Below are 21764 nucleotides of genomic sequence, written 5' to 3' on the forward strand. Positions count from 1 at the left end.
CGTGTAGGGATACCCCTATAGACCACCCCTTTGGCGAAAACAAATCACTGCTGCATTATCCCTAAATTAGCAAGCCCAGCCATTGACATAAAAAATACATTTCTCGCTTGACTCAAACGTAGCCTGCTAGACTTAATGGTGACCAGAACAAAACATATTTGGCAAGCTGAATAAAAACGTAATTAACTGATTAAATGGAACATTGTTGTAGTTAACATTAAAGTATTAGAACGAAAAGATGCAGAGGATTGCAGTCCACAGCAACTGATGACTCAACTCCCCCCCGCCACACCCCCGTGATAGATTTAAATTAAAAGGTGGTGGTGACGTCAAAAAGGGCGGCCATCTTTGATGAGGGCAGAACGACACTCCATTGAAGAAGAATCGAGGAGGTCAGAACCAATTGAGCGCACCTCCTTTGCAGCAAGCAGGAGAAAAGAAAAATCAGTTTGCTATTTAAACGCGCAGACATTTCCCATACAGAACTGACTGCACTTCACCACACAGGAGTAAAGGTAAGCAAGTGGACGATTTAAATAACTTAATTGTGTATTTAAAAAGGAAACATTATGGGATTTTCCTATCGGCAAGCGGATGCTGTTCAGAAAAGGAGTTATACCAGCAGGCAGCGGACGACTGACAACTAAGCTTATTGTTTTAGTCACAACATTAGATTTCATTATTTTCTTTCTTTAATACTTATATATTAAATTGTATCTTTAACAGACAAGAAAAGACTTATATTAGAATAGCGGTTATTTGATGGTAGGCTTTTAAATGTTGTATGCATTTGTGTCGTCTGCAATGCTGATGGTGGGCGGATTCATTTCAGCACCATGGATAACGCTCGACTGCAGCGAGAGCGTGGCTCTGAAAAAAATACATGTTGAAGCGTGCCTCAAATTTTGTCCGTGTGGTTTCAACGCTTTATATAAGAATTTGTTAAATCTAAACGCTTCTGGGTTTTGCGCAGGGTTGCTAGCTTCCAAAGGGATTGATGCAATTGCTGACAGAAGGCTATGCATCTTATCGTTCGCCGCCCCCACACTGAGAGCACGCCAAAAAGTCTGAAATCATGCCCAGATGATTTCCACATCTCAGCAGTTGATCAATAAATATGTCCTTGCGGTTAATTATCCTACAGGACTTTATATAAGAAACGAAGATGCTGACTGTTAATATTTTTAAAACTTGTCGGAGGGGTCGAGGGGGGAGAACTGTGAGTCCAGTACTGCGACACAGGAGTGTATGTTGTATTAATACTAGGACGAAGAAAAATCCAACTTCGTGCTTGATGATGCCATTAGTCTCCACGTCCAGACAGCTTTTACGTACTTGCGTCAAAAGAATCCCATAGCCTTGCCGTATTTACGTGCTTGGGCATTAGTCGTGATCGTTGTTTTATTTCTGCCGGGAGGGGATGAGGGGGGTGGTTTCTGCAGTATAACTAAAATAAAATGTCCACCATTTACTGTTTCTCTGAAGCAGGATCATGTGGTCTTGTCTTCCTACGACCATATATAACGCACTTGTTCGTCAACGCGTGCACATTTCTCTCACTCTGTCGTACCTGCACAATACAACGTTTTACAAAGTACCAACATGTTATTTTAGATGCAGTATTTTACGAGTTCTTAGATTTAAATCAGGCTATTGCGGCTACCCACTCCACTAAAACGGCATTTTAACTTAACTGTACATTTCTATGTAAGTTTTATAAACTGAGCATACATAATAATAGAGTAAAATATCCATTTGATGAAATGAACTGGAGATTGATCTAGTAACCATTTTCATAATAAGGTATATAAGCTGTGGGTGGTCTTGGAAATAATTCCATGTTTTACACGATTAACTCTTGAAGGGTTATTGTCGAACTACTCATGTTCGAAATCTTTCCATTTTAAATGGCAAAAGGGTCCAATTAAATCAGATCAGACTGATACAGTTGTATTGACAACCATTCATATGCCTTTCAGTATACTGTACAGTTATTCATTAGGCTATCAGAATAAACACATGCAATAAGATCAGCAAAATAATGTAGTGACAATGGTGAAAGAAAATGAAAAAAAACTAGGAGCAATAACAGGTCAAGTCTGTACTGTGCAGATCTGCACACATTTTAAATTTCTTATTTGATGAAGAGTCATTCTATTTAATATAAGAGACATGCATGACTAGATGTACTCTTGGTTTTAAAATACACCTTTTGCTTTATGTGTGGTAAAGTAGGAATCCAGGACAAAAGCAACACACTGTTCAAGCCAGTGAAGACATATTTAATAATGAAATGTGCCTAAATATTGTAAGCTCCATCCATTGTGCTGGTCTGTGTTTTAAGTGAAGCATGTTGTCTAAAGGAATACGGTTCTGTTTGAGCCTAACTGCTAAATGTACTTGGAAAGGCAATGTTCATGCATGGCTTACAGTACAGCTATTTTCACACTACTCTGCACATGTAGAATAATGATGTATGGTTTAATATGTGCAAAGCATTATACTGGAGAAAATAACTAGTAATTTATTATTATTATTATTATTATTATTATTATTATTATTATTATTATTATTATTATTATTATTATTATTTATATGACTGTGTATTTGCATGGGCTCCAGGTACATGCTGGTCTGTACTAAGAGACAAAATCTTTCTGTCTGGTTTTCAGACAGCCATTAAATTAGATTAACTGTATAGAGAAGATGTGTAGTTCCATGTAAATAGGCAAAGACTTATTTATTTTGAAAACTGAGTGACCAACAGACTTATTAACAGCAACATAGGTTCATCTTTTGTGTTACTTCTTAAGGTCATAAAGTACAATCGTTTTGATTTTTTAAAGAGTGTTCATGATATTTGGTTTATATGCAAAACTTCCTTTTAATTTACTTTTTGTGTTTATATTATGAACACACATATATTGTGGGTATAATTACCACACTTTTTACAGTAACAGTAAATAGACTTCATTTTTACCTATGAAAATGCTGCATAGCGTTTACTGCCACACCAATTGTAGACCACTAATGTAAATTCAAAGGTGAATTGCTTGCAGAGAATGTACAGATGACAATTAATGCAACAACAAGCACAGAGGTTATTGGAAGGTAATATGTGAATTGTATGTGAATAAACCAAAGCATCCCAAAAATGTCCACAATCTGGTATTATAAAGAATCTCCTTTGGTATACAAGCATGGCAGGTAGTTTTGGGTAGGTTGTTTGATGTGTGTCATTTCTGTGTATAGTGACTGTGAATGTACTCTAGAACAGTTGAACATTATTAGAATTAGTACATAGCAGCTATCCCAGAGGCTTGAGTTTCATTGCATTCCGGTCTGCTTCCCATAGGAATCCTTTCCTGGTCTGGAACACTCTTCCTCTACCTTTTCCTGGCAGGGATTCTGTCTTGCTTACTCATGCCTCAGACTGGGAATGCTGCTGTTGAATGTCTGAAATAGGTTACAAGTATAGCAGCCTCTAAAACCACAGACTGGATATCGCAGTCTCATTGCAAAGGAATTTTCATAAAATGGCATCCAGTGCACAGCACAGTGAAAAAGATCTAAGTACGCAGCAGGACAGTTAAAAGCTTCCATTTTTAATGAATGCGAGTCAAATGGTAAAAGGGGGGATGGGTAAGGCAGCAGCTTGGCCTCATCAAAGCTGCAAATGTTTATTGATTTGTTGATTCACCAGGAAATGAGTCCAAGCCGTGACAGTTTGCACTGTCCATCTTTGCAATTATTGTAGCATATAATAAAATATTGCTGATGATAAAAACTGTTTAATACCTCCAGAGGTAAACTGCTAACTTGAGAATAATAACAGCTGTTAGATTATGTGTAATACAATTCACTGTAGTGTATCCATATTTGCCTAGTTACTTTTTTGATTCATCTATCTATCTATCTATCTATCTATATATATAATCGGTGGGTGGTGTTTTAAAATTAGGCTGATCTTTAAGAAGGTTGAACTAGGAGGTAGAGAAGGGGGCAGCAGTGTAGAGTAGTGGTTAGGGCTCTGGACTCTTGACTGGAGGGTCGTGGATTCAGTCCCAGGTGGGGGACACTGCTGCTATACCCTTGAGCAAGGTACTTTACCTAGATTGCTCCATTAAAAACCCAACTGTATAAATGGGTAATTGTATGTAAAAAATAATGTGATATCTTGTAACAATTGTAAGTCGCCCTGGATAAGGGAGTCTGCTAAGAAATAAAATAATAATAGAGAATGCTGACTAAACATGTATTACGTGATGAATTACAATAACATTTGTTTCTTTTGTACCATTCCAGCTTTCCATTTGATTCTGTTTAAATCAAGTGTTTTTATTAGACCTGTTCAGTATATTTCCTGTAAGCATCCAGCCAGCCCCAATGCAGAGAAGATTATTGGTAATCAAAGAGAACTCGTAAGCTAGATGGGTCTTGTCACAGACTGTATCGCTACGCTATCATATTTTGATGGTATGGTAACCGTCCAAAAATTTACCACAGTTATCGTCGTACCGCAGTATAATGTCATTTTTTTGTAATCCGTTTTTAAATGGCTATTTAAAGAAATACACTCAAGTCAAGTATTTTTTTATCTCCAGCTCACAGAGGCTCAGCAAAATAATGCTGCTTCTTTATTTCAAATTACTGTGGAGAAACACCAAAATATGAACATGTTCTGGGCTCAGTCTGGAACGATAGGGGGTAAGGATGTGACCACTGCAACTGAATACCCTTTTCATCTTTATCAGTTTGGATGACATCCTATTAGTTAAGAGAAGCAAAGTGTTACCTAGCAATAGCCAATCGAGTGCCTTTTAAGACATGCAGTGCCCGCCCACTGATCTCTCAGCAGAGTGCAAAACTTAATGATGAGAAGACGGCGCCTGCAAATAGTTTTTTTTTTTTTGCACTGCATGTTAACAGCAACAAACACAAAGGAAAGAAGAAAAGTTAAGGTGGTTATGACACCGTTGCAAAGTTAAGAGGCATCTAGTGGACTTTTTTATTTGTGTTTCATTAAGTGACAACCACGTTTGCTAGCGATCATTGTTTAGTAGAGTGGCTTATATTAAATATGAGGTCACTTATTTAATAGCCTACTCGGATAATCTCATGCATGGAAGTTTTCAGAATTTGAGATGTCAGTGTTCATTACTTAGTTCTAATGAACACAGTGGCTAATCGATGGACAAACAGTGAATAAAAAAACTTGCCCATATCACATTAAACCGTGTGAACTCGGTAATCATGGTATAGAAAAATGGTTGCGGTTTCAAAACCGTGGCAGTTTATACCGCGGTTTACCGTAAAACAGCACCGTGAAGCGGAGAGCAAGTGAGAGACCGAGAATAGACAGTTATTTTATTCTTATTATTTCTTTGCCGTGATCCACGGCTGACAGCGGTCCTTTTCTTTTTATTTCTTTAATCTGCGAAGCTCGATCAGTGTTCAAAACTCTTTTTTTTCAGCGCACCACAGAATGATCCATTTTGTGTCATTCCAGCCTGTTATTTTTTTATTTTACAATCAAGACAATTATCAAATTATTTTTAATTGCTTTTTGTCTCGTATTATTTAATAATGTTAATTCAGTCGATATAATGAGATATCGCTAATGCACATACAGTACACATCCCCCTTGTTATCAAAATCATTTCCTTGCATAAGACAACAAAAAAAGACACTGGATGTTAGTTGAAATGTTTTTTGGTTTTTTTGTTATTAAACTGAAATGTAGTCTTTACGTAAAACAAGAAAAATAAATTGCACACAAACACGCACACCCACACACCCACACGCACACGCACACGCACACGCACACCCGCACACACACCCACACCCACAAACGCACACACGCACACCCACACACACGCACACACACGCACACCCACACCCACACACCCACACCCGCACACGCACATGCACACCCACACCCACACACCCACACCCACACACCCACACACACACACGCACACACCCACACACCCACACACACCCACCCACATACACACACACACACACCCACACACACCCACACCCACACACACACACACCCACACACACACACACCTACACATACACCCACACCCACACACCCACACACCCACACACACCCACCCACATACACACACCCACACACACACACACACCCACCCACACACCCACACACACACCCACACACCCACACACACCCACACCCACACACACACACACACACACACACACACACCCACACACACACACACACCCACACACACACACACACACACACACATATATATATATACAGTGGCTCTCAAAAGTATTCACCCCCCTTGGACTTTTCCACATTTTATTGTGTTACAACATGGAATCAATATGGATTTAAGTTTTTGCCACTGATCAACACAAAAAAGTCCATAATGTCAAAGTGAAAAATATAATCTACAAATTGTTCTAAATTAATTCCAAATACAAAACAGAAAATAATTGATTGGTTAGAGGGTTTGTTGATTTGTATTTTATTTGTGGTGCTTTGCAGATAATTAAAATAGCTGTAGTTGGGATTGGTTAAAGACCTTTCATATGATGAGCAAAGTTGAGCTTTAATTTTTTTATTGGAAATGGAAGAAAGTTAATTGAGTTTACTGTATGTTGGCTTAATTGTACATTTTAATTTTGAAATGATGCCTATAGTGTCACTTACTGGTTTTGTTTGTTATTATAAGTCATTTTTAAGAGGTCACTCCACCACCCACAATGTACTATGTTTTTAAATATTATTTGTTTAAATGGTCTATTATCTTTGTAAGTACATATTTAGTGTTTTTAATATCAGCCTTTTGATGGAGAAAAAATATTTGACAAAAGCATTTCAGGCAATGATTAATAAAGTTATGAGCACAGATTCTAATAGATAACGCAGTAGAACAGTGACTTAACCAAACAAAAGTGAATTACATTAAAATACTCTCTCCACACACACACACACACATATATACTGATGCACAAAAGAAACGTAACACTCCGGTCTAATGAATTTAATCAAATATTTTAAACATAGATACAAACAAAATCACAGAAAATGTGAACAAAAATACAGATCAAAGAACCATGATAAGTTTTCAGTATGAAACGTGACACACTGTCAAAATGAAAACATTACAAAGTTAGTATCGGGTATGACCTCCCTGAGCATTAACACAATCCTGGCAGCGTTGACGCATAGACCTGATCAGCTGGATAGACTGCTGTGGGATGTTCCGCCACTCTTCCTGTGCAGCGAAGGTTGGCTGGTTGCGGTTGTCTCCTGTGGATGGCACTGCCGATTTGGTCCCACAGATGTTCTATTGGACTCAGGTCAGGAGAAAAATCTGGCCACGGCAAGACCTCGACATTGTTTTCTTGAAGTCGTCCAGTTGTAATCCTAGAACTGTGTGGTCTTACATTTTCCTTTATTTTGGATAAATGTGGAATAATTATTATGCTAAAAAAAGTATGCATTCATTTTTCTGGTCAAGCTTCCCACTAAACTGCAGGCTTCTGCCTATAAAACACAGAAATGCCCCCCTACCAAACCGATAACTGAACCCACCTTCCCTGAAATGCAGGCTAGCTAGGGCTCTTACTTAAGGTTTAAGCGGCTTCACAATGCCTATTTCCATTAGTGTGGCAGCTTCAGGAATCTGTCCACCTCATGATGTACTGTTCGGTATGTTGATTATCATCTCAAGGTAGGCGCACAGGCTGCAGATGCTGCTCTAGGGGCCAGATTGGTTTTTGTTGCAGCCTCTACATCATTCCAGTCTTTGATACTGGTAGTCTGTGACAACAACTTGAATTTCCAGTACTGTATTAATGTAAGGTTTAGTACTGCTTCAAATGTAATGCTGTCATAAACTCCGCACTGTTCTCCCCGTTGTCTTTCATTGTCTAAAACTAAGAGATTGCACACGTAATGAGTGCATAAAGGATGTTAGGAAAGAATGCCTGAACATTTGGAAGGAATACTGCAGCATCGCTTTGCATTGATTAATATACTGCCCTTCTTTATTAGCAATAACTCTCTATCCTCCGGCAGATGACAACATTTACTTTGTCCGTCATTTTTAAACTATGTTATATACGTAGCTTACATTTTTTTTATTTATTGTTTCAAGAAACCCAAAACGACATGACATTACATGGCGTACATGGCATATTGAGATGAAGGACAAACAGCAAAGCTGTTGTATTGTGTATTATACGCTACACTGCAACATTAGATGGAAATCAGAGTTCTGTAAATTCAAACTTGAACATATCCTAATGAAGTACAGTGCACAGAAGGTAAATTACATAAGAATGAAATCGTCCAAAAATCATAATTTAGTATGAAATTGAACATGATTGTAGGTCACATAATCTTTATCCAGAAATTGCAAACACATTTTAAAAAATATACTATTTACTTAAAAAAATTACTGACAAGTAAAACTTAAGGGACAGTTGGCAACATACATTTTCTTATTAGCAGTGGGACATTTTTAAATTGCTGTATAAGGAATTGGAAGCTTTTGAATTTCATTATTCAGTCAAAAGTGCCACTTGTGACTTGCATGAAAACGATGTGAAAAATACAGATCAAACCACCATCCGAAAGCCAAGGCTGAATTTGGTTTTCCTATCCACATACACCCCCCCCCCCCCTTCTAATTTTTATTTCACATTTCTTCTGGACAGTGATTGGTATGTATAGGGTTTGTTGTGTCTTAATATAAATAAAGTTGATTATGCTGCGTTTGTATTTTTAGCAGTATTAGAAATATAAAGTATGTATCTGTGAGCATATGTGAATTTTATTTTAAATCCTACAATATGGAAATTATTATCGATCTCGATATCATATCAAAATATCGATATTGGTGCCCATCTCTAAATTAAACCATTGTTCAAACAAGCTTACAGTCCACTTACATTTTGCCTGAGTACTTCTCGAAAACCGATGACTGACAATGATATTTAGGTCTTCATCTGCTTTAGTTTCGGCAAAACGATCAATAATTTTTCACTTCGTTCGTGATTCACATTCCTTTGTTTTTTACATTTTTATTTTTCTAATACCTCTTTAATGTTCTACAGCTAAAACATATTCCTCGCACTCGAAATAGTGAATTATTTTTACTGATTCAACACGTCATTGTTTATCCCTTACATAAATGATGCATAGCAGCATTCCTTTTGCTATGAAAGAAAACTCCTTTTTTAATGCTGTCAGATTGTTCATAAAAACAATTCCAAGCTCAATTTTCAGGCAAAATAACAGCGCTCACTGCAGTTGACAGCAACGCTGTATGTGATAAATAATGAACAATGTTCTTAAAATAATGCCAATTAGCATTCCATTCTTTACAGCATGCACTGAGCTACTGTAAACTAAAAGCATGACTTGTAATGTTTTGATTTGTTTTTGCACTGATGAAAACACTGGCCACAACGTTTGTCGATTTAAATTAGTTTTTTTTTACATCTTAAGCTTTTATTTCCTAGGTCTTTGCACATTTTAGTGTCACCTTTTCCTGGATTTATCAGCTCTAAACCTCTAGCCAATCATTGTTTATTTAGCCTACAGTGGTGACAGTTTGTCAAACAAACCAGTAATTGAGCAATAGGTTCTGTAGGGTACTTAGACCTAGTATAAACCAGTTATTCTAGTATAAGCCACTTAAAGACACCAATGCCAGCTTGATATGTATGATGACTCACAACAGCTTTCATTCATTCTGAAACACTTGCAGCTAATTTACATTTACCAATTTCATTACAACACAGATAAAACATCTATATATGTAAATCACAAGGCTTTTGCAGAAAGCAGTCTGAGTTGCATGATCATTCATTCTCAATATGGGGTTTCTGCATTCAGTTCCAAAGGGCATCATAGGTTAGTTTTTGAAAACTAAATATGATTGCATTGAAGGGCTTTTCTGCTTTTTTGCCTAAATTTAGCTAAAAAAAAACAACAGCAAAAAGCAATCAAAACAAATTAAGCATTATACAATATACATGAATTCAATAGCATATATCAATTTAAGAAAGAATGAGTAATCATGACAAGCCAACCTATTTTTTCCTACAAAAATCGTATTAATTTCTTCCATAAACTGTGGTTTTTATAAAAGCCGTGAGAAAGCATTGTAAAACAATGCTTATATTCTATTTTTAGCTACTTGGCACTGTGATTTCTTTGAGGTTATGTGAATGACATATTTGTATTCTAGCATAAGCAACCTTTCTCCAATCAAAATCCCTCTTGACATCAAGTGCTCCTGTAATTAATTTCCTGCTTGCTGCTGATGCAGTAATAATACTGACATCAGCATGACAAATACGTACCTCACCACTGCAGATCTTGCTCTTTAGTTGAATGGTCAGACGTTCATCTTAAAACCGTATGGTTCCGGTTCACATCCAGCCCTTGCCTTTCCATCCAGATCAATGAGCTGAGATTCTAATTGATTACAGGACGAGCTCTGTTACAGAAAATTGCATCTCTTAGAAGGCAAGACTGGATCCCTTGGGTGTGTTTGAATACACTGTGCTAAATTTAGAGCACCTGACATATCTAAAAGGGAGAATCTATTACAACAGAACTCCAGGCTTTGTTATACTTTTCGGAAAATGATGTATTTCTATATAGTTAATCTGACAGGCTATTAAAGCAGATATTTTTCTACATTATTGCATCAGACAGCACCTGTTTACTCACTTACAGCTTTCCATGATTGATACTGCTCAACCACTAAACCATGTCACGAAATCAAGGACTAACACCTGTGGAGATGAACCTTCCCCAGGTTAACGCAGTATTGAACTGCACAGCTACTACTTTCTGATTCCCAGCAAAATAAAACATCTGGATACAGCAGTGAGCACGCCATTGCATTGATCCTGCGAGGAAGCCGGCAGTGCAGTCCCAGCTACTGTGAGCTTCCTTTATCCCAAGGAGACATGCTTTGACAAGGATGGCAGGAAAGGGGCGTGGAAGTTAGATTCCACAGGGTTAGTGTTGTTCGTGTCAAGGACCCCATGGTCTGCTATCGTTTATATCCTAATCTGAAATGGAGACAATGTTTTAAGTGGACGTTTCTTGATGCAGGAATTCTATTTTGCATGTCAGTTTTCAGGGTTTGGTTTGTGCAAAGACTCCACAAAATACTTTTGTACCCCACAAGAAAGGCTGTCAAAATGATGAAAAAAAAAAGGTTCAGAGATGCTGAGGGTCCATTTGGCATTACTAACAAAAATCAATAACCGTCACATCACCGAAGATGCCACATTTGAATTTCTGGTCTTCTTGCAGACAGTAAAGTGACTGGAGCGGCAGAGCAAAGGGTCATTATCACCTCGCCCCTGAATGTAGAACAAAAATGTACAATCCCATTTTAGACAGATTCGTGGAGGAATTGAAACATTGCTTTTCAACCAATAGTATAGTGTAATGACAGCCTTATAGGCTTTGAAACCTACATCAACACTCTGGATGCCATGTGGATGTAGTACAACTAAATAGTATGTTAGTACAGCCCTGACAGAAGTTCAATAGCATTTTACTGAACTAACAACTAGTATTGATTATTACAGCTATTAGTTAGAAAGAAAGGTGATTAGCCCATTTTTATATATTTTTTTGGAAAATACTTTACTTAAGAGAAATATCCCATTTTCAGAGTAGATGACAGGATAGCTGAAGCAGGGCAGGTCTTAGTTGAGCCAGCTTATCACGAGATAAAGACTTCTCAGTCATTCTTTATATTAATGAGAATAGGACAATATTTTTACGTAACTACAGCAAATTAAGATAATTATCTGTTATTTTCTGTTTCCCAGTAATAACAATTACATAATTAGGTTAAGGTTAAGATTTAGGTAAAGATAATAAAATAAATGATTACAAAATTACAGTACTTGGAATATTTTACACAGTAACTATCGTTATTGCTGGTTTCTATTGACCAGTTAACTAAAGTGGTAGCACGTCAAAAGAGCTAAAAGTTAAAGTTGCAGAGTAGTTAAAAACAAAACTTTTTTTTCTATTTTAATCTAAATGTTTTCGATGCCATTTTGTGTAATGTAATGGACAGGAGCTCAAACAGTACCAGAAATAAAGTCTCTCTATGAAGAACAAATGCTGTGGCAAAGCATGTTGGCTATTGTTCAACGGAGCAACCTTTTATTCCACAGCTATGTTTGGGCTTCTGGCCATTATCACTTAAATATTTTTTATGGACTCCCATCAGATTACTCTTACAGAAAATTGCATCTCTTAGAAGGCAAAAATAATTGCTTCAAATAGTATCAGTTCATTAGAAGTTACTGTGTACAGTTGACCCTGTCTCTTATGGTACGGTATGGACATTTTGGGTGGGTAAGAGAAAGTGAATAATTTGCAGTCAATCAAGTGGACCTAATTCTGGGACACTGTTGCCTCCATCAGTGGTTAATGATTCAGGAAAATGGTGCCAGGGCAGATGTTGTGTGTATGCAAAAATGTAACTATTGCCCCACGTGGTGAGAAAGAGTGAAGCTGGTAATATTGGATGAGAGACTGTGAAAGGATGGCTGGGTGGGTGACGTCACCAGACCAGGAAATAGATACACAGACAAGCAAAGTACTGTGGGGTGTCGCCAATGCGCTCTTTCTTTATTAAACAAAATAAAGACTTTAAATAAGAAACAAAATGGCACAAGGGCCAAACAAACAAACACATGGCAAAGCAAAACAAGTACCGTGCTGGTGCACATGCAGCGCGTGCAGCAATTGTCTTTTCGTTATTTCTCTTTCTCTCCGTCTCCTTTCTTGGTCTTTCTCATCTACTCTCCCTCCTCCTTCCCAGTGCACTGCTGCTGGTTTTTACATTGATGTGGCTGCCCTGAAACTGGCAATCAATTAGCCAGTGTGAAGGCAGCCATATTCTACACGAGTATTTCTAGCAGGGAAGGATTTTAACTCCTTGCCTGCCAAACAAAACAAACATTGTTTTTAACACAAAACAATACATTTTTACTACTACTACTACTAATAATAATAATAATAATAAACATAGGGGCGGGGCATACCCTGTCACAGAGACCTATACATATAATGTTATCATTTTGTAATGTTATCAAGGGCTTTGAAGCCAAAAAGTTTTTATTGAGTTAAGAGACTGAGTAACCCCCATTAGCTAGAATGACTCTTCTGACACTTTATAATTTCTAATACAATACAATATACTGTACACTGCTGGGAAACCAGTAGGGATTGCTTTTCCTCAACAGCAAACCCTACTGGCCAGACACTGAGCACTTTCAGAGTGGATAAGAGGCAGGGCTGGTCTCTGTTCTTCTGGATTGGTAGCCCGCCCACCTCTGCTCTGGATTGCTCGGTGTAAAAGCGATTCTGGCTTTAGGCTTGTGAGATCGGAGGACGCTCACACACCCTCAGAACGTCTGTGCTGTGCAGGGACTCGCTGCGGTGAGAACAAAAAACATAATTGGACATTCCAAATTGGGGGAAAATAAATAAAAATAATTGGTTACTCTAAATTAAAAACAAAAAAACTGAATATATATATATATATATATATATATATATACTGTATATTCAATAATTGTTGTCTACCCATTGTCATTAATGTTAAAATATCAATTGCTGTAAACCTGCGTATTTTGTTTGTAAATGAAGCATTCAGTGAAGATGTCGCTGTAATGAAATCCATCTGATTAATCTGATTAATTCACAATAAATAGAAAGGTTTTACTATAATAGTCCTGTGCAAATCCTCTTTTAGAGTTTATGTAATCTTTGACACAGCTTGGCCTGCCCATGATTGAGCTTCAAAGGCTCAGATTAAAGCGGATGACTCGAATGTTGTCAAGCAAGGAGGGCGTTTTTATGTGAAGCAAAAACAAGCCGTTTGCAAGTTCCCGTATTTCAGGAGCGCAAGCCAGTAGGATCTGTTGACCTCTCCATTGTGAAACAAGGGGATTCAGAAATTGACATTTAGTGCAGTTAATAAGAAGAATGTATTTATTGTCTCTGAGCTTGTGGATGCTCATGAAGAGCTTTCTTTTTCCCCCCAGTAATTGGGGATGCATCATATTAAATGATTTACAGGGACACTTTCCAAAGAAAATAGGAGAAGGTATCAGTAACCTGGAACAAAGGTAGGATGTGGGGACAATGAACATTTTCCTTTGTAGAAACTAAAGTGAGAAATGTGCTTGTTCTTTTTACAGATTTGTCATTTTTAGTATTGATGTCCTGAGTGCCACCAAAGGCAGAACATGCTAAATCATTTATATAATGTATGCATCATTATACCAGATGTAAATATATTGAATTGCTTATATGATTTACCAGATCTGACAAATGACCATGAGGTTCAGAGGTCATCATACTGCCATTTCAGTGAATTCCGTTAAACAATTCCCAATTCCTTTGCGGAAGATTATTTTGGAAGATTATTGACAAGCATAAACATGACTTTCATACATGAAAGAATGTTGCTTGGAATACTGAAAATCAAGACAAGAGAACGATGATGCCAGTAGCTGAAACGCTTGTCTATCTGTTTCTTAGTAGACTTGAGACTAGGACTGGATTTTACCATTATACAGAAACCATCATGATTTTATACCAATTAAGACAAGCTTTGCTCTTATCAGAGACAGTAGGCGCTGCCTAATTGGGATGCTGATAATCGGGATTGCTGCTTAAATGGGATACAACTCTGAGAGATGGTTCATCCCAATGCTATTTATGTCATTTAATTGGGACATCACTTTGTTTTTTTTTTATTAATTTTTTTTTTTAATTTTTTTTTTTTATAAATTTAGTCGTCGCCAATTATTTTTACCCCGGTTTTCACCCCAATTTAGCATGCCCAATTATTATCTGTATCCCCGGCTCACCGCTCGCAACCCCCCCCGCCGACTCAGGAAACGGAGGCTGAAACACGCGTCCTCCGAAACGTGCTCCTTCCAAGCCGTCATTTTTCGCACTGCAGATCCACAGCAATGCTACCAGACCTATAGTGCCGGAGGACAACACAGATCTGGCGGCTCCGCTGCAGAGCCACAGGCGCCCTATCGGCCACAGGGGTCGCTGATGCGCGGTGAGCCGTGGATTCCCCTGCCGACCTAAGCCCTCCCTACCCGGGCAGCGCTCAGCCAATTGTGCGCCGCCCCCTAGGAACTCTCGGTCACGGTCAGCTGTGACATAGCCTGGATTCGAACCAGCGATCTCCAGGCTATAGGGCACATCCTGCGAGGAGCGCCTTTACTGGATGCGCCACTCGGGAGCCCCGGGACATCACTTTGTTTAATTGGGATACAGTATTTTCAAATGATGAACGGAGATTGCTTTTCAGAGCAAGACAGTTTAATGTAGCACAGTGCAGTGAGTACGTGATTACGCTGTGACTTGCGTAAATTGCGTAAACCATGTTGAACTCTTGAAGGAGCTGGAGTCTCCTGTGGTTTCTCAGGCTGCTGTTGCAAAGAAAGTTGGTGTGTCAACATCGCAGGTGCCTTGCATGTGATAAGATGCAAGTTCATTCTTTTTCATTTCATGCGATTAATTTTGTTTAGGAATAAAAAAACAATGGACTTCTATTTTAAATTATGTATTTAACATTTAATCATACTGTGATTTCATTATTTTCTTTTAATTTAGAAGCCAAAAAATTTGACTAAGGCCGTCTGTGACAGAGATCGAATGAGTCTTAGTGTTAGATCTCCCTCTCGACCTGTGAGAGCACGGTATACGAGGAACAGAGTACCCTTAATGAAATGGCACGACAATTTATTCCGTAGGGTAGATGGAAGTCGGTCAGTTCGGAAGGGGGCGGAGCCATGGCACCCGAGCTCAGTGACCCAGACGGTAAGCGGCGTGGCATCCGAGGACTGGAGGAGCGGATGCGCTCGTTAACCTCGGGGTCATGGGCGAGGGTATAAATAGGGGGCATGGCTTGAGTGATCTGTTCCTTTGCATATGGTTAAATTATATGACCAAGAAGGAGCCCGTTTGTGAAATCGACCGTGAGTGTTTTGTGTCTGTGTCCTAACACTGTGTGTCTTGTGTGTTGTTTCACTAAAGATTACTGAGCACGATCCGGAGCTGCAGCCGCAGGCCAGCGACAAACCCGGACTTCACCACTCACCTTTTCACTACTGGAACTGTCTGTTGTTTGCACCTTTTAGCACTTGAATCACGCACTGTCTTTGTGTTTGTGTTTAGTGTGGGTGTCGGAACGGGACTTTGGGGTTGCGGGTCAAACCCGTAGGATTATAACGAGAAGTGATATACGCCGCTGTATCACTTCCAGCATTATTATTATTTACAGGTTTTGCCTTGAGGCTCTGGACATTTATTAATTTAAATAAACACCCTTGCACCTGTATCAACGTTGGTCTGTGTGATTATTCTGCACTGCACTCACCTGCACGTCATTACCACTTTGCCACACGGTCTCAAATGCATCTTTTTTAATTGGGTCAGGTGCTTATTCTGGAGAGTTTTACTTTTCCGGAGGCATCCCGATAAATCGGTGCCAATTGTACTTTATTAAATATGTTATGAATGTTTGTCTAGAGCTGCAGTGATTCAGTGCACAATTTTTCAATTCATGCTAAGACGGGTCACCACTTTACAAGACAGATTTTATCATAATTTTAGGCTATGGATCTTCATCAGTGGATGACGTTTATAATCACTATACATTGAAGAACGCATTTGATTAAAGCTGTTTCAATGATGACGAGAATTGGGGTAGCAGTTTCCAGTAGATATTCGGAACACAACTTCACTGCATACAATAAAATATTTGGTCTGCAATCGCTTTCTTGATTAAAGTAAATTTACAGCTATGGCCAAAAGTTTTGCATCACCTAGAATTTTAGTATTGAGACATAATTTTAAAAAAAACTACATGAACATAATTTAAATCTTTTATTTAACATCATGTAATCAAAGAAACTGCAAAATGATATTGCAAAAGTCTACCAGAAGCCCTAATAGTAGTACAGTATTTCATGTTAGATTTCGAAATGTCACATTTTTTATATGGAAAACTATAAAGCGGTATGTAATTCAATTCCATTCGACTTTATGAAGCAAAATGAGTTATGATGCATTGGCCATAGCTGTAGACTGTCTTAGAGAAGTGTGTGTGATGACGTCACCCATTTCCTGGGTCCATTTTTGAAATCGAACTGGCTGTGCCACCTTAATGAGATTTTATGGCGTATCAAATTATCAATAATACTAAACAATAAATTCTGGCCTGTGGGTCCTAGAATTAGAAATTGAAAGCAGTACTGGTAGTGAATATTTCATTACAAACTGCATGGCTCACTGCTTTCCACAGAGCTGGCAAGGGCAGGAGCGGAGACTGCAGCTGTTCCAGCTTCACATTGACTCAATGGGGAGGACAAAGGTCTCATTTATAAGGGAGGATGTGTAAGTACAGATTGCTAGGAAATAGATGGAGAGAGCGTGATAAAGATTACAATGCTTGCTCTTTCTTTGGTGTAGTCTCAGGAGCATCATTGTGATGCTATATCTCTAGCCTTGTCTATAAGAGGGTGTGTGTGTGTGCGTGCGTGCATGCGTGCATGTGTGTGTGCGTGCGGTGGAGCCACCAGGCTAGAAGATTGTAGATCTGCAGCTGTGCAGGGTAAACATTTCATTACACTTTAAGTTGTAAAGCAAGCTCCGGGTTGCTGAAATGTAAACCACATGTTTTACAAGTCAGGTGAAGCTGTTTGTTGGTAAATGAAAACATTTTATACAACAAAATAAAGCAGCAGTGTTTCTTTTGTTTTTCAGAAACAGACAGCAAGCCCTAGGCCCACTGCGGCTTGAGGCTTGTCTGAAATTCCTATCTGTCAGGAAGCCCAGCAGTCTCCTTTTTTCCTCCTTTTTTAATATTTTATTATTATTATTATTATTATTATTATTATTTGTTTATTTAGCAGACGCCTTTATCCAAGGCGACTTACAGAGACTAGGGTGTGTGAACTATGCATCAGCTGCAGAGTCACTTACAATTACGTCTCACCCGAAAGACGGAGCACAAGGAGATTAAGTGACTTGCTCAGGGTCACACAATGAGTCAGTGGCTGAAGTGGGATTTGAATCGGGGACCTCCTGGTTACAAGCCCTTTTCTTTAACCACTGGACCACACAGCCTCCTCATGCAACACCACCACATATGAAAACAGTATCCTGACAAGAAACTTTTGTTCTCCAAAATAGCATATGATTGCAATTTAATTTCAACAATATAGTATACAAAAATGTGTTAAATAATAAAATTAGATTTTGACCACTTAACTGTACTATTCTTGTTATAATGAAGAACACAAACAGCACAGCCTATTAACTAACAGCAGCATTATAAAGGGGGGGGGGGCTGCCTATTTTAAACATTTTGTTGATTGTGAGTAAATCTGAATAGAAAGCACATATGCAAGATTAACAATGTTGCTTAGACTTCAGTTTAATGGGTTACAGGCAGGTTAACGCTTCCTTTGTTTATATAATTAAAACATTACTGTATCTCTAAGAACATTGTACAGTGGTCCTGATTAGGGAGAATACTGGAACTGCACAGGTACCAATGAATGACCACTTTGTACTGGTTCACACTGTTAAGATATAAACAGTGGAACCATTCTGCCAAGGGCTCTCCATTCCTGCTGCCCTGTGTCACTGCAGTCCCACTTTCTTTAAGAAGAATGAAAGAGCAGCCCTTGCTCAGAATATTTTTGGTCACTAAAGTTTGTTATCAGTACACGTTCATAGGGGGCGGGCTAGCTCAGCATTATTATTATTATTATTTATTTCTTAGCAGACGCCCTTATCCAGGGCGACTTACAATTTTTACAAGATATCACATTATACATTATTTCACATTATACAGATATCACATTATTTTACATACAATTACCCATTTATACAGTTGGGTTTTTACTGGAGCAATCTAGGTAAAGTACCTTGCTCAAGGGTACAACAGCAGTGTCCCCCACTGGGGATTGAACCCACAACCCTCCGGTCAAGAGTCCAGAGCCCTAACCACTACTCCACACTGCTGCCCTTGCATGTCATACACCCACATTCAAAATTAAAGGTTTTATAAATCGCACAAGATTTAAGGGTGAAAATTATATGCAATAATACACTTGTTAGCAAAGAATAACAAGGCCGCAATCAATGTTTTCATACTAAATTCAAAGAAGACAATATTACAAAGGAGGCTAAGCAACTGATCTGTTCTGACTGCAGTCAGCTCTGTATACTGAACCGTAGAGCAAATGTAGCCCAAAGGCAGACACAGGAGTGCAGTTTAATAACCTTCTCTGCTCTATCAATCTTAAATCGAGTCCAGCTCTTTTCGCTATAGGGTAGGCTGGAGGCGTCTAACAACTCAGAGTGGAAATAAATACAGCAGAAGAAAAAACAGTGTTATTAATAATAATAATAATAATAATAATAATAATAATAATAATAATGCATCAGGCCAGTTGTTACATCAGACCCACAGTTATGCTAAAACAGTCGTTTTTAAAAGGTTTTTTGAACCCATACTTTTGGATTAATTATTGCTGCATCATATAAAGTAGGCTATCTGTCTGTCCCTTGGGCATTTGCATCTGAATTATAGTGCATTTGCTTTTGAATTTAAATGAAAAGCATTGAGAGCTCACTGCATTTAGCAATGCAGTCTGCCTGGAAGGTACTGCTGTGGTCCAGTGGACTGTGCAGAGATAAATCAGCATCCATTAATCTTTTAATTTCATTCTCATGTTGCGCTCCGACTGCATTTGTAATTTGTAGGTGATTGCTGCCTTCTCCTGTCCCCTTTTGAGAAATGCCAACATGACAAATCAATTACTGATCCCTGATGCATTGTAAATAACATGCGGCTGTGACGGACTGGTTGATTTTTGCATAGATAACAGCTGTCTACAGTTGCGATAGTGAACAGAGGTGACTGAAACATACATTACAATTTGTATTGGTATAATGCAACATAAGTAAGATGAAAAGGCTGATAATGTGCCAGTGGCAGTCAGTTACTGTCAGTTATAACAAGTAAGGGAATCTTATGACTGTCGCTGCTCATAAACCGGAGGTGTTCTTAGTTATGGAAAATGTAATGGTACCCTACACTTTGACCTGTGACCTAATACTGCTACCATATTGCAGTTATGTGACTCATTGGTTTATATAATAAAAGACTGCTGTATATTGGGCTCATATTCTGCACGTCTGTATTCAATGTTTTTTGTAGGTGTCAGCATAATAGAGACATCACACAATTAGGTATTGTTTCAATATCTGGTACACAGCTGTATTCTGTGATTCACTGAGTCAGGCTCCATTACAGGTGAAAGCAGCTTTAAAAAGCCCTCAGACCAAGTGGTACAGACCACACGTTTTGAGTTTGGTACACAACTGTATTCTGTGATTGTCTGTTATCTTCAAATAATGGCATCATCCAACATTTGATATAACCTCCTCTATATTTAAGAAATTAGATGTTCAGACACTATATTTGAAAACACTTGCAAAGTTTGTGGAGTTTTAGAGTTATGTTAACACTGTAGGTTAAAACCTTATCTTACATGCAAATATGTATTTTTTTATGGATTATGCCAACTTTAGAAGATATTGACATGCTATACTCTGCACAATTTGAGACAGCAACATATCGAGATTACCCGTTTCCTATAATGTGTGTGTAAATGAGAAACTTGCATTGATTGCTGTGTATCAGTACTCTATAATAAAGATGAGTCAGCATAGCTGTAGAATACAGTCTCTTCTAAGACAAAGTGCCAGCTTCACTGCAGTGTTTGTCTGCTGACCCAGCCCACTGGGTTTCAGTGGAAGCTTCCATGATACAGAAAGACCTGCCTCTTAATTGGAGGGATTATTCCATTAATACCAGAGAACGGAGGATCATTCTTATTTTCAAAACACTTCAATTACTGTTCAGATGTAGTTAGTATGTACATGTGCCACACTTGAAATAATTTAGTATTTACAACATGGAGGGGGATATGTGGTAAACTGGTAAAAATGCTTTGACAAATGTTTTGACTAGAAATATCTATCGCTTAAAAATGTATATATTTGTTTTTAATTTTTACACACCTTGTGATAATGTAATTCTTGTTTTCTTTAAAGTTGTGCTGTGTTGCACAACAAGGAGCTAATTAAAGTGCATTTGAATGCTCCTTCAAAGTACACATACATATCCTGGACACCAAGTAGCTGTAGATTGAAATACACGCTACCAGCTAGGAAACCTCTTGTTCAAGTTTTCATTTCACAAGCCCACATTCTAATATTGCACTTTTTCACCTGGGATTTGTTTTCCCCATCCACAGTAACTCCAGAACTGTCAGACTGCAGCATTCAGCAGCACTGCTTTAAAAAAAAAAAAAAATGACTAACGGGAATCGATGCTGGACTGAGGATAAGGCTTAAGGTGCTGAAATGTGGTGGAATATCTTTAAAAAAAAAACGAATTGCTTTATGGATTATCTGATGGCCAAACCCATTGTACCTGTGTGTGATCAAATTAAGCATGTGGTTATAACAACATAGCGATAAACACTGTACGTCAAGGTGTACTTTAATGAAACAGTGAACTGTGATTTTAAGAGGAATGGTAGATGTGTTACGGTTGTTATCCAACCTCCCTTCCCCCATGCAGATTAGTGCATTCTATCTAAAGGATAAGCCT

The 21764-nt window shown here is 38.3% G+C and overlaps 1 protein-coding gene across 2 annotated transcripts in view; it reads left to right on the forward strand.

The window, feature by feature from the left end:
* Positions 1–348: 348 nt before the first annotated feature.
* Positions 349–21764, forward strand: part of LOC117411184 (synaptosomal-associated protein 25) — a 50807-nt gene continuing 29391 nt past the window's right edge. The window contains exon 1 of one of the 2 annotated variants that reach the window (XM_034018453.3): positions 349–515. The gene's annotated coding sequence lies outside the window, so the exon portion shown is untranslated. The remainder of the gene's footprint in view (positions 516–21764) is intronic. The other variant, XM_034018452.3, reaches the window with a different exon arrangement.

This window comes from Acipenser ruthenus, chromosome 6 (genome assembly GCF_902713425.1).
Source record: "Acipenser ruthenus chromosome 6, fAciRut3.2 maternal haplotype, whole genome shotgun sequence".
In the NCBI taxonomy this organism is placed as follows: Eukaryota; Metazoa; Chordata; class Actinopteri; order Acipenseriformes; family Acipenseridae; genus Acipenser; species Acipenser ruthenus.